At 44.3% G+C, this 17,322-nt stretch overlaps 1 protein-coding gene across 1 annotated transcript in view; it reads right to left on the bottom strand.

The window, feature by feature from the left end:
• LOC126365871 (max dimerization protein 1-like) overlaps positions 1-17,322 on the bottom strand; it is a 636,903-nt gene that overhangs the window by 83,415 nt on the left and 536,166 nt on the right. The gene's annotated exons all lie outside the window — the stretch shown is intronic.

The raw sequence follows: 17,322 nt of genomic DNA, 5'->3' as shown, positions 1-17,322 counted from the left end.
AATGTATTGCGAATATATGGAAAGAAGGATCCTTTATTGCGTGATTATATGATAGCGGAACAAACACTGGTAACAGTTACTTCTGTAAAATATCTGGGACATGCGTACGGAACGATTTGAAGTGTAATGATCATAAAAATTAATTGTTGGTAAGGCGGGTGCCAGGTTGAGATTCATTGGGAGAGTCCTAAGAAAATGTAGTCCAACAACGGGGGTGGCTTACGAAACACTCGTTCGACCTATACTTGAGTATTGCTCGTCAGTGTGGGATCCGTACCAGGTCGGATTGACAGAGGAGATAGAGAAGATCCAAAGAAGAGCGGCGCGTTTCGTCACAGGGTTATTTGGTAAGCGTGATAGCATTACGGAGATGTTTAGCAAACTCAAGTGGCAGACTCTGCAAGAGAGGTGCTCTGCATCGCGGTGTAGCTTGCCGTCCAGGTTTCGAGAGGGTGCGTTTCTGGATGAGGTATCGAATATATTGGTTCCCTCTACTTATACCTCCCGAGGAGATCACGAATGTAAAATTAGAGAAATACGAGCGCGCACGGATGCTTTCCGGCAGTCGTTCTTCCCGCGAACCATACGCGACTGGAACAGTAAAGGGAGGTAGTGACAGTGGCACGTAAAGTGCTCTCCGCCACACACCGTTGGGTGGCTTGCGGAGTATAAATGCGGATGTAGAAAAATAAATTTAGGTAACTATCAAAAACCATGGACCCCTACTATGGGAAAATAGAGGGCACGCCAGTAGTTTTGAAGAGCAGCGTGTTTAGCAGCCACAGAACTCTGCTAGAATAATGAAGCGAACCTTACAGGAGGCGCCACTTCCGCGTCTTTAGACTGGAGCCTGCTGTGTGGAAGAGAAGCCGGTTCTGTCCGCCGCAGCGAGCCGGCGCCGCAGCCTAATTCGCGCGGTGCGTACACACACACACACACACACACACACACACACACACACACACACACACACAGGCGCGCGCGCGCGCGCGCGTACGCACGCACGGGAGCCGTCCTCGCACCGTTACGCGACAAGGATCGCCGTGACGGGCCGCAGAGCGCGTGGCGCAACGGGGGAAAGCTACGGCGCCACCTGCTGCCTCCGTTCCGCCCGCGTGCTGCGCCGTCCAGTCGCTAACCGGGAGTCGCGGCGCACACAACTCGGGCCCCACTAGTACGGCCCAAGTTCCGAGGTGCCCCATCTGGGAAAATCACGTCTTCCCCTTAAAAAACTTGCATATCTAAATACGTTCGTAAATGGCAACACAGTTGCTGTTGGCAGCCATTCTGTAATGTAACGACCTGTTTCCATTTGGCATACTCTACCTATGGTATTCTTCCCGTACAACGGCGAAGCAGAAAAGGACATTAACGAGAAATTTAGAAGTGAACCAAAGTTCAAGGAGAAGAAATATACAGTTTGACGCCTGCCAATTATACTGTAAAATGACTCGTCCGACCAGCAACATGTTTCCAGTCCAATGTCGCTGTTGAAGGGCCCAGGCGAGGCGTAAAGCTTTGTGTCGTGCAGTCATCAAGAGCATACGAAACGACAAAAGTGGGCGATAAAGAGCTTAGACAAGAAGAACTAGAAAATTTTGATGTGTGGCGCTAAAGGACAATGCCAAAGGTTAGATGAGGGGATCGGATAATTCAAGAGGTAGTACTGAATGGAAAAGGAGAAAAAAATTATTTTATAACTATTCTAAAAGAGAAGATTGATTGATAAGACACATTCTTAGACATCGAGCAATTCTGAGTGTAATAAAGTAGGGAATGTGTGTGTGTGTGTGTGTGTGTGTGTGTGTGTGTGTGTGTGTGTGTTTTGGGGGGGGGGGGGTCAAGTTCAAATGGATGTAGGTTGCACTAGTTAATGATAGGCGAGGAGACTGACATAGCACACACTAGCGTAAAGTGTGACATCAAACTTGTCTACGGACGGAAGAGAACACAATTAAGCACAGAATGGAGGTGACACGATAAGAAGTTTCAGAAAGTTATGTAAGACTGCTGTGAAATGATAGCGAAGAGGAGTTACTTAGGGCTTAGATGGTTCAAGAAGTAACGAGTGACTTTTCTGCGTGAAGAAAGATATGGATGGCGTGAACCAAGTCTCGCCAGTCAAAACTAACAACGGATGATGAATGATATCATGTTAATTCAGTGAAATAATGCTATTACCACATAGCGTATTTTGCAAAATCATCTTCATCGCCGATTCCCGAAAACTCGTAGTCGTTATGACTGAAGCTTGCAGTATAGCAATGAAATTTAACTAGCCTACATTGTGTGGAGATCTTCATCAGGTACTGTAGGCATCGTGTTGCCGCTTACGTTATAGTGGCTTACAACGCCCTAGCTATGACGACATTGAAACACGCAAAGCAAAGAAACGACCACAGTTTCATCACAGTGGACAGTGATTTCATCGTAACAAGCTGATGACCCTTGGCGCTACTCAACGGATGGATTATTTGGCAAAATTTTATACTAACTGCAGCGGCGCGAATAACGCATTTTTTGTTCTAGTTCCATCACTAAACGTTAGTCTCCGGGGACAATGCCTTCGACATTTCTGAGACAGTGCTCAAGAAATGAGAGATCTGTGTTTGAGAATTAGAAGAAAAACAACATGCACATTCACGGAGAACTAAGCAGCTAAATCACTTTTCTTACTGAATGTGCATTGCAAACAACAGATGCTTCTGGATCAAACAGGAAGAATCCAGTCAATTACGTGTGCGGTCTTCCTGCAAACTGTATACTCTTGTTTCATGTGCCTATGACTGAATTTTTCACTGAGCCACGTTGTCAATAGCGAAGGAAGTGTACCGCAATTTAGCACCCCCCTTCGTGTGCAGGTAAAACATACTTCTTTCAACGGTTGTAGACAATCGAGATCGATTTATAAGCATTATGTGTGAGTATTTTGGCACATCCACTGTTTGTAAGAACCACAGCTTCTTCCTTACAGGTCGGGGTTTAAAGTCCCGTCGACATCGAGATCGTTAGAGACGAAGCACAAGCTCGAAGGTGTCAAGGATTTGGAGGGAAATCGATTGTGTTCTTTCAAAGCAACTATCCCGGCATTTGCTTAGATCGATTTAGGGAATCACGGAAAATCTAATTCAGAACGGCCGGACGCAGATTTGAAGCGCCGTTCTTCCGAATGCGAGTGCAGTATTCCAACCACTGCAACATCGTGCTCGGCGAGATCGACTTGAGGAAGGATAGCAAGTACTCACTTTAGGCCCACGTAAAGAGCGTATTAAACAATGAACAAACGTTTGAATGACAGTCTAAATCACAGGCATGCTGACTTGGCACGTGAATTGACTAGTGGATCGCTCTAAGACCGCGTGCTGTTGGTGAAGTCACATAACACCCTAGAGTCTCGTCGAAAGTCCAGCGTATGTGTATAACAGAATATGTGACAACGTAGCTACTCTCATAAAGAAACCACGTAATGGTGTGAAGCACTACGCGAGCTCGGGATGTCATGTGGAATGCCAGTGCTCAAGACGGTGTGTATCTGTCAAGATTAGCAATCTTCACGCTCATTATGACGTTGCTACGTGACATGAGACTGTATTTCATTTTTTATTAGTAATATTTTATCTGACACATCAGAGGGCCACCAGGATGGTCCTGAAAACAATGTAGATTCACTGCACCAAGAGCCCAGAAGGTTAGACAGATCTGTGGGGGAGTGAGTAACGCTGGTACCGGGGTTAGAGCGCGTGGCGCCGCCAAGTGGAAGACGGCAGAAGACGCTGCTTTCTTTCTGTCGACACATCCGCAGCCTGTGGAGCGGGCCTACTGGGGCCAGTGACCGCGTGGTCCTTCACCTGCTTGCCTCCTCCTCCCTTCTCCATAGCTCTAACCGCACACTCGCACCATACTACGCACGCCACAGCTTTAAGACCCATATTATACAGCAAAAGAAATCTGATAAATATATTTGTGAAATATATCGTAACACAGAGTATCTCACTGGAGCCATAACACTAAACAAAATAAGTCGCACTTCATTTATTCACATACTCATAGGTTGCGCGTTACGGTGGACCTCTATCATCCAAACTGTCGGAAAAAAAGAGGAACACAAGCAGGACGCACATTTTTTTCATACATTATCAAATTTAAAATTAGCATACCAACAGACAAGAGAAAAACAGTGTTCAAGGACAGAAAATTGTATCGAAATGCAGAAACACCTGCAGAGTGCCGATCCTTGGTGCACGGATTGGCAGTCGACATTCAACATAAAGAAACGTAACGTATTGTGCACAAATAGGTACGAAGACCCCTCATTGTACGATTTCACGGCTACAGAGGAACGCCGTAAGGAGTCATGTCTATTAAATATCTGGGAGTAGGCGTTTAGTGTGTTTTAAAGTTGAACAACTTAATAAAACTAATCGCAGGTGAGGCAGATGTCAGAGATTCATTGGAAGAAACCTCGGGAAGCGTACCTATACCCAGTAAAGGGGTAGCTTACATAATTCTAGCTAGAGTAGCACCTAAATACGAGGTAGGACTGACAAGAGGTTCAGAAGGCTCTGAGCACTATGGGACTTAACATCTGTGGTCATCAGTCCCCTAGAACATAGAACTACTTAAACCTAACTAACCTAAGGACCACACACACATCCATGCCCGAGGCAGGATTCGAACCTGCGACCGTAGCGGTCACGCGGTTCCAAACTGAAGCGCCTAGAACCGCACGGCCACACCGGCCGGCGACTGACAAGAGGAAATAGGGAAAATCCGAAGAGCTGCGCGTTTAGATACAGGTTAATTTGGTAAGCACTAAAGTGTCAAGGAGATAGACTCAAGGGGCAAAAGTTAGGAGAGAAACGTTTTACATTTAAAATCGCAAGGGCGTACGTTCTTAGAAGGGTCAACTGAGACAACTGAGAAAGCACTTGCTCCTCACGGAAAGACCATGAAGGTAAAATCTGAGAGATTCGAATTCTAGTAGAGGCTTACCAACAACCGTTCCTCCCGCTGACTATTCGTGAGCGCGTCGGGAAAGAGAAATGACAGGTATGCACACCGTACATCCGCTACACACCATAAGGAAGTTTGCGCAGTATAGGTGCAGAAAATACAGGGTGTCCCAAAAGAAATGGTCCATGTTCAGGTACGTGACTAAAAAAGTCTAGTAAATATGGACTCTACAATGCATGCCTGAAGAGCCATGAGCTCTTGTTCAGTATAAGGGATGTACTTCACAGTAGCGAAATGAACAAGCTCCCATACGCATTTTAGAGGCCATGTTGCTGGACATTTTTGCCTTGTTTTGGTTTACAGCACCACGCTCAAAATATGGAAATCAAAGAGCAAGCAGTAGAAGAGATTTGTTTCATACGTATGCATTTTCGAGTCAATGTTTGCTAGACTTTTTAGTCTTCGAATAATCGTTCCTGTGATATCCCTGAATATTCACCATTCCTCCCCAGAACACCCTGTATAATCAGTACTGTGTATCAGGTGAAAATAATGCTCAAACGGAGCATGCAGACGTGCATACTACCAGTTAAAAGCTTGAAAGTCAGAAGATAAATTTTACAAACGTCAGCAGTCGGCGAATGTATAATTTGTCTGTTCACTTGAATGCTTGTAATCGCCATTATGCACGTATACACGGTACGTTGAAATGCTATTTTTGACCATTTTCTCCTTGTGTTTTCGTATGTACATTTTCGATTTGTGTACCATGTATTTTTTCCTTGCTTATTGGTATGCAAATCTTCTTTATTGTAAGATTAGACAACATGTTTGTGCTGCGCTTATTTCCTATTTGCCTTATGACAGATCCAAAGATGGCAGCACGCCAAAACACGTCCTCTATATTAATAAGTAAAGTGCGATCCGGACAGTTATTTCTGTACTAAGGGCTTCACCATTATCGCCGATCTCTACAATTACTTCCCGTCTTCTATTACGTTTACACTACAGCAACATTTTACATCATGGTTGTTCGGGAATGGCCGCCGAACAATTAACTTTCTAGGCAGAAGCATTTCATCTCAATAAGGTAAGGCGCCTACTTCTAGACAAGAAAGATAAAATGAAACAAATGCTGGTCAAACCAGGGAGAAGCCGAAATGTTCATCAAAATTTGCTTCGTGTGCTGCAGTGAGAGAACGAAGTTCTACGAAAGTTGTTTAAGAACGAATGAATAATGACTTCAATTTAGGATTATCAGGGTAGCACCCTTATATTTACAAACAAGATATCCATTTAAGAAAATCTATTTCTGGAGGGGATCGTCTCATTTTCATGTTTTCGTTTTTTGCGACGAGAAAAAGATATTCGAGCTTGCAATTTATCAATATATAGGTACAAAGACGAGAGCTAGTACAAATCCTTGGGTAAAAAAGAAGATATTGAATTTAATAGATGAAAGGAGAAAATACAAAAATGCAGTAAATGAAGCAGGCAAAAAGGCATACAAATGTCTCAAAAATGAGATCGGCAGGAACTGCAAAATGGCTACGCATGGATGGATAGACGACGAATGTGATTATTTAGAGGCATATACCACCAGGGGTAAGATAGATAATGCCTATAGGAAAATTAAAGAAACCTCTGGAGAAAAGAGAACCACTTGTACGAATATCAAGAGCTCAGATGGAAAACCAGTTCTAGGAAAAGAAGGGAAGCGGAAAGGTGGAAGGAGTATATAGAGGGTCTTTACAAGGGTGGTGTACTTGAGAGTAGTATTATGGAAATGGAAGAGGTGAAGAAAACGTGATACCAATCCTGAGCGGTTCATTCAGCATGTTGTTGGACCCACCTGTACCGCGCTGCATAATTTCGTGGTTGCAAACATGGACCTCACCATGGACGTCGGGAGTGAAGTTGAGCATCATGCAGCCTACTGCGCACAGTTTCAGTCGTACACGACGTCCAATGGCTGCACGAAAAGCATTATTCATCATGATGGCGTTGCTGTCAGGATTCTTCCGAACCATAATCCGTAGGCACCAAACGTCTACTGCAGAAGTAGCCCTTGGGCGGCCTGAGCGAGGAATGTCATCGACAGTTCCTGTCTCTCTGTTATCTCATCCATGTCCGAACAACATCGCTTTGGTTCACTCAGAGACCCCTGGACACTTCCCTTGTTGACAGCCCTTCTTGGCACAAAGTAACAATGCGCACGCGGTCAAAAAACCGTCTAGGCATGGTTGAACTACAGACAACAGGAGCCGTGTACCTCCTTCCTGGTGGAATGACTGGAGCTGATCGGCTGTCGGTCTGTGATACATTACTCACAGTCAAAACTTCTACCTTCAGGAGTTCTGGGAACCGGCGTGATGCAACACTTTTTTTGATGTGTGTATATATTCAGCAAGCAGTAAAGGAAACAAAAGAAAAATTTGGAGTAGGAATTAAAACCCATGGGGAAGAAATAAAAACTTTGAGGTTTGCCGATGACATTGTAATTCTGTCAGAGACAGGAAAGGACCTGGAAGAGCAGTTAAACGGAATGGACAGTGTCCTCAAAAAATGGTTCAAATGGCTCTGAGCACTATGGGACTTAACATCTTAGGTCAACAGTTCCCTAGACTTAGAACCAACTAACCTAAGGACATCACACAGACCCATGCCCCAGGCAGGTTTCGAAGCTGCGACCGTAGCAGCAGCGCGGTTCCGAACTGGAGCGCCTAGAACCGATCGGCCACAACGTCCGAGACAGTGTCCTCAAGGGAGGATATAAGGTGAACATAAACAAAAGCAAAACGAGCATAATGGAATTAAATCAGGGGATGCTGAGGGAATTAGGTTATGAAATGAGACACTTAAAGTAGCAGATGAGTTTTGCTATTTAGGGAGCAAAATAACAGATGATGGTCGAAGTAGAGAGAATATAAAATGTAGACTGCCAATGACAAGAAAAGCGTTTCTGAAGACGAGAAATTTATTAACATTTAGATTTAAGTATCAGGAAGTCTTAATTATTTGTATGGAGTGTAACCATGTATGGATGAGAAACGTGGACGATAAATAGTTTAGACAAGAAGAGAACAGGAGCTTTCGAAATCTGGTGCTACAGAAGAATGCTGAAGATTCGATGGGTGGGTCACCTAACCAATGAGGAGGTACTAAATAGAATTGGGGAGGAGTTTGTGGCACAACTTGACTAGAAGAAGGGATAGGTTGATACGTCATGTTCTGAGGCATCAAGGGATCACCAATTTGGAGAGCAAAAATCGTAGAGGGAGACCAAGAGATGAATACATTAAGCAGATTCAGAAAGATGTTGGGCGCAGTAGTTACTTAGAGATGAAGCTTGCACAGGGTAGAGTAGCATGGAGAACTGCATCAAACCAGAGTCTGGACTGAAGACCACAGCAACAACAACATCCCACAGTGTCACCGGTTGTTCCTGGAACATGGGTGCGTGTTCGCGCTAGCGGCCGCGCGCCCACCTACCCACCCACCCACCCACCCACACACACACACACACACACACACACACACACACACACACACTACAAGCGGTACAGGTGACGTTAAGTACCAGAAGGCTATTTCCTGGCATCTAATAGGTAGACACTTAAAAAACCGAAGCGCACAACTATGGGTAGAATAGTTCCTCAAACAAGATCTTTCAGCTCGTCTATTCTGCAGCCTCGGGCTTTCTAGGCCTTCCCTGTAGTGGAGCGTGGCCTAGGCCGGCAGGCATGTGTCACCGCAGCAGCTTCTCCGCTAACCAGCCACGCGCCGGCCCGGCGCACAGTTTTGCACATCGTCCTCGGTGGAAGTTTGCCGAGACGCCGCTAATTTCACGTTTCGCAAGCGTCACGTTTCCCCTAACCGCGCCGACAACTCTCACCGCGAGCTCTAGAGGTTTCTTTTAACATGATAAGCTCCACTGGGCTCTTTCCCACCCTGAGTCACGACTATATACCCATCCACAGCTTACGACCAAGTTATATTCACCGTGTTAGCACTAAATTTGCAGTAGTAGCGGCTGTTACTGTTCAATCAGCAGCGCTACACTAGCTGCAGCGCTATCACAAAATTGTATCTGGCAGCCTGGCACGTTAAACAGAACTGTGTTCTAGTAACTTATAAGAGGTTATCTGACGTCAAGTTTCTGAAAAACGTAGCGTCTTATGCTTGAATACACCCACGTGTACATCAATTTCTATATATACATTCTACAAACCACAGTATGGAGCATGCCGAATTTATAGTAATACCTTTATAGCTTCAGGGTAGTACTTTCTTTGAATGTATGTTTAAGTGCCTTCCAAAGGATGCTTTGAAAATCCATCAAATGATGCAATACAAGTCAGACATTTCAGAAGTGACTTTCTTGTATTCTTTCGGTAACGTTTGTTTCTTTACGTGTATCTGAGTCTTACGTTTCTGACGCCATCTGTTCTAGTTCGCTGCCTGCAAAACCAACTGTACTTGTACTCGCGTTACGACTGTCAATTAGCCAAGAGCAAGGTGTACACCGTCTGTGGAGCACGTAGGTGATTTTATTCTCTCTTTCACATGGTACTCGAACACGCACCGATCCTTTTCTCTGGGACTTCTCCTCTCGTGAGTAAATCAAAATAATTATTTACATAAAAAAACTTACAAGGTGACAGCGTTTTAAAACGGACTAAACATCTTGCTTGTTAATTTTTAATAGATCTGATACTACATTGACGGAAAAATGAAATCGCCACACAAGGAGGAGTTGTGCTACATAAACGAATAGTGGTAGGCCGGGTTTCTACATCTGAAAGATAACATCTATTCAAATTTCGCGCCAGTCGTATGAGAGTGACACTAGCAGCGCCTCTCTGAGGATGCAAATAAGGTTTACTTTAAATATTTTCCTTTGAGATCGGAAGTTATGAGTTACTGTTACTAAAAAATGTCTTTAAGACGACAAAGACACCATTTTCAACACCTCACTGAGTTTGAACTAGGTCGTGTAGCCGGGCTACGAGAAGTTGAATGTTCCCTCTGTGATAGGAAAGACTTGGCAGGAATGTAGCCGCTGTACATGATTTCTTGCAGTGGTGGTCACGAGAAAGTACAGTCGTAACAACACCGGTCTCCGGACGGCCACGTGGCACTTCGGAGAGGGAAGACCACCGTAGCCGGCGAACGGCTCTGGCGCATCGTACTCCATCTGCTGCAGCAATCTGAGCAGCAGTTGGCATCACAGTGACACAACGAACTGCTACATATCTGTTACTTCAAGGATGGCTCCGAGCCAGACGCCCTGTAGCGTGCATTCCACTGACTCGAAACCATAGCCATTTTCGACTTCAGTGGTATCAATCGAGTGCTCACTGGAAAGCAGGTTGGAGGTCTGTTGCGTTTTCTGATGAAAGCTCATTCCGTCTCGGTGCCAGTGATGACGGTGTGTTGGTTAGGAGGCGGCCAGTTGAGGGCCTGACATGCAACCAACCGCCTGCCGGAGTGGCCGTGCGGTTCTAGGCGCTACAGTTTGGAACCGCGCGACCGCTATGGTCTCAGGTTCGAATCCTGCCTCGGGCATGGATCTGTGTGATGTCCTTAGGTTAGTTAGGTTTAATTAGTTCTAAGTTCTAGGCGACTGATGACCTCAGAAGTTAAGTCGCATAGTGCTCAGAGCCTTTTGAACCGAGTGCTGGACACACTGGATCTACAACAGGGATTATGGTCTGGGGTGTGATTTCGAATGACAGCAGGAGCACTCTAGTCCTTATCCCAAGCACCCTGGCCGCAAATTTGTACGTCGGTCTTGTGATTTGACCTGCTGGGCTACCATTCATGAACAGCACTGCAGGGGGTGTTTTCCAATAGGATAACGCTTGCACAAACACAGCTGTCGTACCCTAGCAGGCTTTACAGAGTGTCGGTATGTTGCTTTGGCCTGCTCGATCACCAGATCTGTCTTCAATCGAGCACATGTCGGATATCAACGGACGACAACTCAAACGTCATCCACAAGCAGCATTAACCGTCACTGTATTGACCGACCAAGTGCAACAGGCATAGAACTTCATCCCACAAATTGACGTCCCGCCCTGTTTGACACAATTCATTCAAGTTTGCATGCTTGCATTCAACATTCTGGCGGTTACAGCGGCTTATCTCGCCCTTACACTAGCCTGTCATCTTGCAATGTTAATCACTTAAATATAATACCTAGCGTCTAAATTTCATTATTCTACATTAATTTTTTTGTGTTGCGATTTTTATTTCCGTCAGAGTACATGTAGAACTTCAAACGAAAAACGTGGGGCACATGCAACAGATAATTATCTAATAATTAATTACTATTATTATAGTAAGGAGGTAGACTGCTCATGCTTCAATTATGTGTTGCTTACACCCCATGCTTTCCGTGTTAAATTTTAGAGGTATTTTCATGGCTTTTAAAAACTGGCGAGCACAAATTTTCAGAAGTATTTGTAAGGGTAATAGGAAGCTGTAGGGGGAATTATTTGTACTTTTTACTAAGTTTTAAAAACGTTGCCTATTAAAAAGCTTTTTATTTAATAGTTATTTTCTGCGTTTTAGCCCTATGTGTTTGAAATTTTTCAGTCAATTTCAAAGATTTTGTTGAGATTACAAAGACATGTGGAAAATTTCAGGATTATTTCAGTTTCTCTTCATCTGAGTCCATCAATAAACTGCTTCCTCCTACGATTATCTCATGAAAAGGACTCGAAGATAAAACATAGAGAGAATCGAACTTACACGGAGCTAATCAGCAACCGTTCGTACCACTAAATATGCACAAGTGTGACAGGAAAAGGGGGAAATAGTGATGTACACGAAGTATCCTCCGCCACACACCAGACACGAAAGCAAGTTAATAGTGCATTAATATTGCATTCTCAACCAATTCTGAGCTATGTTGAAAGTTTCAAATCTCTAGCTCACAGCGAAATGATAATGATAAACCAGGTACCCTCCTCCACACATCAGACAAGAAAGCTATTACTATTACATTGTCCTCCATTTCTGAGTTATGTTGAAAGTTTCAAGTCTAGCGCTTCGGGAAGTTTATTTAAAATGTAATCGGAAATTTGCACCGAAAAAAAAGAATAAAAACATAAAAAAGCGACCCAATAAAAACGCGTTAGTTAGCTCCAACCCCTGTCCCGACCAAGGCATTCCGTAGGTATGCTCTGGTTGTAAGGCAAATGCTGCAGCTGATACTCCTTTCCCAACTACTGCCAGTTGGGATCTCACTACTGCCAGGCTAGGACAGAGTTCTTCAATGGGTATGATCTCTTATCACCCCGTTCAGTCGATCGTTATATAGAACTGACATAGAGGCCGGCATGAAATGAGAATCGGCCGTTAACATTCACTTACGATACTGCTAATGTGAGGCACAGTCTTTGATACGTGTAGTTATTATTTTCTCCTATGTATTATTAACGCTTATTTGAGTAGATGGTGCCTGTTGTTTCGAACTTCGTACATTTGTGACATTCTATTATTCTAGATGTCTGAAATTACTAAAATTCTCTGAACTTCATTCGCAAGTCATATACATACTGGCAGCCACAACCGGTAGTTAAAAATAGGTAAAAATGTTCTGACCAGACGGTTGGTTTCAGCAGCACTGTGCAGCCTTAGCGTCGTCCCATTGGAAGTGGTATGCGCTTCGAACTGACTTACCCAGCCAGTAACAGGGGAACCGAGGATTTAACGCGGACTGTATACCACGATACACCTCTGCATTTTTCACATTAACAAAGACTGCCAGAGATATGAGAAGTGGCAAGCGAAAGATAAATATCCTAGTACTTACTGGGGTCAAACCCGACACATTTGATCCGTAGTGTCTGCACACAAAGAGCTGAGCAGTAGTCAAAACGAAAACACGCCCACAGATAGAAGCGTAGGGACTTGCGCTTTCCGTGCCGCCGCGCCGCCAGCACCACGGTTCCTGGAACGGCAAACGGCAAGCCGGCGGTGTGACGTGCGGCCAAGGACACCTGCGGCTCACCGACGCAGCGCCGCCCAGTCTAGCAGGCAACCGACGCTGCTCCTCACAGGACAATCCCCGTCATTCTCGGGAGCCGGCGTCCGCGCACAGGCCGCTAGACATCTGCTGAGGCGGCAAGCCCGAGGGACTTTCAGAAGGACCGTACGAGCTTCCTCTCACCGATATGGTTCATACTGACAGGATGTGTACCGCTCTACTACATCAGCATGTGTACACGGCACGACTGAAATCTCAACAGTTTTAGAGAGAAACGAGAAATTATAAGCGTATTTATATATTTTGTATGGTCGCTAGTACTCAGGACGTCCGCAGTCTAGCGTGTTATGCTGTTAGTTTCACGAGAGCGGGGTCCATGGCTCGAATATCCCTGCCTGATCTTCTACCTTTTTTTTTCTTCCACAGAATTATTATGACTGTGCGAACTGTTCAAACATTCATTTTTGAATGATTCATTTGCTACTTTCACAATCTTTATCCTGAAAAAAAAGGAGAGAAAAGCTTTCGTAATGAGACTGGAAAAATACGAACTTTCAATCAAATCAATATCGTCATTTTATTTATATTATTTTATCCACATGCGTGCCAAGTATAATTATACGGGAAATAATAATTATTGCGACATAGGACTTGTAAAGAACGCCAAATCTTTCCAGGTGAATGGTTTTTTTCAGTGTGTCTAATGCAAAACAAACTTAGCTTACATTGGTGAGCGGTGCTCGTTCATCACACAATTTCGCGGCGTACCTAGCATATCAGTTGTAAGAATTACTTGGGAATGAAATAAAATAAAAAAAGAGAGAGAGAGTAAGGGAAGCGATATTTAATACACATACCCCGCGTCTATCGAACTAAATGTTCACTCACTTGGCTACGGAATTCTTGATTACTAACCACAACACGAAGTATGTAAAGCACGCCTAAAATGTGCAAAATCAATTTTCTCAAAAACGGCTGAAAGTTGCGCCTTGCTATTTACAAATGTTGAAGTCAATGTTGTGCTCCATACAGCCTGTCAATATGAATGAAATCTGTGTGGGATGTTTGTACGGTCCGCTTCTAAGTAAACAGTCGCAGAACATCATCGTTGGACAATCTTAAGGAAATTCATAGATATGGACAAAATTTTCACTAGCTCTAAAGAATGTCATTCTTGAAGTGTGATTAAATGTAATACAAAGACCCCAAAAAAGGGGAAGAACCTGATGGTACCTGATTACAATATTAGTGTCCAACATCAAGAGAACGTCACACCGTTCAAATACGGGGCATTCAAAAACGAGGAGCCGATTTCATTAACTTACCTATCACAAGCAGCAAAAATAGACAACGCTCATAGATGAAACATTAAAGTTTTGAAAATCCCGCGTAAAATATCAATTCACCCCCAGTGGCGCCGTTGCCTGTTCGTAGGGAAATGGTGTCACCACAGCAACGATCGTTTTGTGTGCTGCAATTAGCGAAATTTAAATCCATTCTTAGATGTGCAACGTGCATTTCGCCCATAATTCCCCAAAGCGACGATTTGTCATAAGTAGGATCGAAAATTTGTAGAATATGGTTGCCTTTGCAAATAGAGAGGTACGACTCGTGCACATACATAGGGTGAAAACGTAGAGCATATCTTTGCAATATATGCAGGGAGCCTTAGGCAAAAAATATGGGAAAGCAGTGAAATTAAAATACCTCAATGAGATGCACAACAGCGCAAATGTTTGGAGCATTGTCTCTCTCCTTTGGAAACGGTCTTGTCTCATTCACTCACGGCACTTGTATAGTCCACAGTAAAGCCCAGTTTATTCTTCGCTTGCATTCAATACTGCTCGGTTTCGACTCGAGTTGGTTTTTGCGACATATTTAGTTGTTTTATCAGAAGAACGGATAGGTTTGGTGATAAAGTTTTGGCTGATATTCCCCTGGTGCACGTGCTCACTTGTGGCAGCGGAAGAGCGGCACAAATCTATGCTAAACTTTTCCAGCAGCGGCAGCAACCAAATCACAGTACTGCAGCACCTGCGTGAATGTTTTTGCATTTCTCTCTCTGTTTAGTGCGGAATATTTGCTGATGCGTGTTTTTCGCTGTTGTGAAGGCATTTTCACAGAAACAAGGGTAACAGAGGCAGAAAACCGAATAAATCTAAATTGTTTTCTTCCGCTAACTAGTCACCGGAGACTACGGGTCCCTTGTAACAAAACTTGTGCACCAAGACGTGTACGCACGTCACGGTAATCTATCTTTCATTTTAGTTTCATAGCGTTGAAAGAAGGAATGGCAGTTACTGGGATCGAGATGAGCCTACAAAAAATGGTTCAAATGGCTCTGAACACTATGGGACTTAACATCTTAGGTAATCAGTCCCCTAGAACTTAGAACTACTTCAACCTAACTAACCTAAGGACATCACACACATCCATGCCCGAGGCAGGATTCGAACCTGCGACCGTAGCAGTCGCGCGGTTCCAGACTGAAGCGCGTAGGACTGTTCGGCCACGCAGGCCGGCCGGATGGTACCTCGCATCACCATTTGGCACTGGGATAAGCGAAGTGACGCAGCGACGACGTTCCGTCTAGTGCGAATACAGCTGCATTTGATTTTGACGTTAGATTCCGTAGCACCGACATCCAGTTTATTCGACCTTTACTCGAATTCTGAAATTCGGTCGACTCTTTCACGCATAGCGCTGGATGTGCACGATATAGCTTGTGATTATACTTCGGCAAGTGTGCAAAGGTACCTGGTCGCTCAGTGTAAACAGTACATTTTAGATATCCCCGAAGCTAACTAAATCTGGCAAACGCGTCAGTCACGGAATATTGCCCCCTCAAAGACATCACGAGCCTGGGATACTTTTCCCGCAAGAACTGTACTTAACTTGTTGCTTTTACAGCGTGTTCACCGTGACAAGGTATGACAACTGAAAACCTATCTCGGCGCGGGAGACGCTGCGCACACAATGCTGTGGGTTTTCCGTTGCCACGGAGAGAGAAACCCGTGTAGCCGGCGCTTATTTTCGTATCTCAGACCGGGCAACATGAGCCTCGCGGGTGTCCGCGGCGCGGCCACCGACGAAGGACAGCGCTTGTCGACGCCCTCGAAACTCGATACCCGAGGGCTCGGCGCAGCCAGCCTGCAGTCTTATGTCAGAGTTTGTAACACTGCCGCGGCGACGCCTCTGTGGCGGGCACGCTAATGCCGCGAGAGCAGCACCCTCTCCCCCCACACATCCATACCTGCCAACCTTCAAAAAACAAAAATTAGAAGATTCAGTTTGAGAAATCAGGAGGATAAGGAGATACGAATAATCAAAAAGCTGCGACTCATTTTTGAGTATACTCAAGACGACTGATTTGAGTCTCTCTCTCTGTGTGTGACGTTACAAAGCTATATAACAGCTATAAAAAAACAAATGGAAACACTGAAAGAAGACAAATAACTTTTTTATTTTCTATAAACTATGATACGCATATCGACTAAATTCGACAAATGAGCCAACAAATTCCGACAATTGGAAAAAAAACCACTGAAATGACAAGTTTTCAATACAGATATCTTATGTTTGACGAGCATTAGTAAAAATTGAGAGAAATAATAGAATAATTGGGAGACTGGGGTAAAAGCGGAAAATCGCGAGTTTTCTACCAAATCGGGAGGTATCCACACCCTATTCTTTAAAGAACCCAACTCCCATGTATAAAATAGCTTCAAACAACTTGTGAGGATGGGGCGTGAATCGCGCATGGGTATCTCAGTTGGTAGAGCACTTGCCCGCGAAAGGCAAAGGTCCCGAGTTCGAGTTTCGGTCCGGCACACAGTTTTAATCTGCCAGGAAGTTTCATGTTATCTGGTGTTTCCTTAATGGTAAAGGTACCAGAAGATCGAGACAAACTGCAATATAATTTAGACGAGATGTCCGTGTGGTGAGGAAAGTGTCAATTGATCCTCTTAATACCAGTAGTAAAAAAAAATATAAAAAAACGTTACATTTCGATTACACAAAAAAATCACACAGGTTAAAAAGCTGTCAACTGGATTAAATACCTAAGAATTACAACTATGAAGAACCTAAACTGGAACCTCCACAAAGAAAACACTGTGGTCCAGCCGAAACAAAGACACTTTTATCGGCAGAACATTTAGAAGATGCAACACATCTACTAGACTGCCTACACTTAGCTTCTCCGTCTTCTTCTGGAGTAGTGCTAAGCGGTACGGGATCCTTACTAGATATGACTGACGAAGAACATCGGAGAAGTAAAAAGCAGATCAGGTCGTTTTGTATCACTGCGAAATAGGCGAGTGTAGTGCAGTGTAGTGCGGCTATAATATTTTCTCTGAATCACTACGGACCGT

The sequence above is a fragment of the Schistocerca gregaria genome, chromosome 4 (genome assembly GCF_023897955.1).
Source record: "Schistocerca gregaria isolate iqSchGreg1 chromosome 4, iqSchGreg1.2, whole genome shotgun sequence".
Taxonomy (NCBI): Eukaryota; Metazoa; Arthropoda; class Insecta; order Orthoptera; family Acrididae; genus Schistocerca; species Schistocerca gregaria.
This window is presented reverse-complemented; position numbering and strand designations above follow the sequence as displayed.